The sequence below is a fragment of the Zerene cesonia genome, chromosome 29 (genome assembly GCF_012273895.1).
Source record: "Zerene cesonia ecotype Mississippi chromosome 29, Zerene_cesonia_1.1, whole genome shotgun sequence".
Taxonomy (NCBI): domain Eukaryota; kingdom Metazoa; phylum Arthropoda; class Insecta; order Lepidoptera; family Pieridae; genus Zerene; species Zerene cesonia.
Window position 1 is genome coordinate 5,390,697 of NC_052130.1, and position 2,297 is coordinate 5,392,993.

Consider the following 2,297-nt stretch of genomic DNA (forward strand, 5'->3'; position numbering starts at 1 on the left):
GCAGCTATCCTGTCGAAAATGTAACTATGATGCACTTATTGTTAGGAGGGTAGTTTGAAATAGTAAATACCCCCCGTAGCCGCTCCAGCTCGCAATAGTGGCTTATGCTCAACATTGAAAACTCCTGCAATAAAACATATTATTTAGTCGTAATATCTATTTAGTGCAAGTCGAAATCGTGAAAACTATTAAGCTAATGAGCAACTGCAAAAACTGGTCACCTATCCAATTTATAATTGTACCAAACGTTGCTTAACTTGGATTTTTTATCATTTGTTGCTACAGCAGTAACCGAAATGCATCATCTCTCTTTAGACGTAGTAAAAGAAGTAGTACCACTAAATAATAAAGTACTTACCTTTAGGATTAACTGTATGAAACAACGGTTTAGTATTAATGTTTTATAACAAAGATTCTTCTTACAGAAGTTTGTATTAGTAAAAATGAGAGCTAGGAGGATCGAGCCCGAGCTACATATGATAATGTATCCGCCATGTTGTTAGCAGCTCGGGCCACTATTTTAGGGCTGCTACGCGCATGTTTTTTTTTAGAGGCATGTTATAGTATTAAGTTTTACATCATATAATATAATATGTACCTACATATTTAGAATTGATATGTAATTACTACTTGTGCTGCAATAGATTGCAATTCGTCGCTCGAGTTAACAAAGATCTGCGCTTTCATCATTGCCACAAATATTAAATTATTAATATCACTATATTATTAACAATTCGATTCATTATTATTGAGTTGTTACAAAAACGATATTGTCTAGACCATGGATCTCTTAAGACGAGATCAAGGGCTGTACTACTGCATCTCTGTATACTGTATTCAGGGTATGTTTCATGGATTCTTACTATAAAGATATATACGCTTTTTGAAGCATCATTGTGTGTCGTATTTTGTACACTAGACGTCCGGCCGGATATTGAGATTCCTATTTTATCTTAAGGGAGCATTTAATCGGAATAAAAAGTATCCTAGCACCCAATTATCTCGTACCCTGTCTGTATTCCAACTTTCATCAAAATCCGTTCTGTAGTTACAGCGTGATTGACGGACAAACATCCATGCAAAAAAAACTTTCACATTTATAATATTAGTGTGAATAAATGTGATTGTTCAATGTATTGGATCTACGATGAAAATATTTTTTATATTATCAGAAATATAAAAAATATTTTCATCATATCACAACCATGGAATTATATAGAGCAATTATGTTTGACCTTACATGCATCCTACTAATATTATAAATGCGAAAGTTTGTAAGGATGTGTGTGTTTGTTCCTCTTTCACGCAAAACAACTGGACCGATTGCAATGAAATTTGGTACGTAGACAGCTGGACAACTGGAATAACATATAGGCAACTTTTTATCCCGATATTCCTTCGGGATACGGACTTACGCGAGTGAAACCGCGGGGAGCGACTAGTTTCTCTATAGTATAAATACTGCGTTAACGTATTATAATCGTTCTTATGAAATATGTAGACAGTTGCAGGAATTTAATTTAATCTTGGCCTATACTTGAAGATATAGAAAATTCTTGCAACAATGTGAAGCTAAAACATATTAATTTTGTTTTTTCTTTTGTCAGACAAGAAGTAAATACTAAGGAAAACTATGATTAATTTTGTAGCTAAGACTAAAGGATATAACTATTGATTTATATTTAAAAAAGTGAAGTCCCGTGTCCCCTAGTGGGGTATGGGGCAGATGATGTACATCCGTTTCACTGATCGATTTTCTTTAGGGACAAGTAGGTGATCAACCTTCTGTGTCCTGCCAGACCGAGACATTTTTTTTTTTGTGCGTCCCCACCGGGAATCGAACCCAGCACCCCTTGGTTCTACGCTCACACGTTAACCACTGTACCAAGGAGGCGGTCTTGTTTTATATTTAGTTAAGCGATAAAGTTGCTGATCATAAGTTTCGTGGGTTATAAAAATATCATTTACCCACCTTTTACGTGCAGTAGTAGGCTAGAATTTCTTTCCACTTCTGTGAAATTTTAAATGAAAAATTGTAATTTCTGTGAAAGTATAAAAATGAGGTATACTTATTTATTGTTGAAAGCAATTCATAAATCGCAAACCATCAATCAGTTAAATTCCATCAGTATTGGTGCAGCAGTTTCTGAGTTTTTAATAGGGGAGGAGTAATGGGATACAATAGTATTAACAATAACACTATATATGTTTACTAAAGGAACAGTAACGCTGACAAAGTAAAAAAATAAAGTAATGAATAATAATTAAATTGAAAAGTCACCTTCTACGTATTTTTG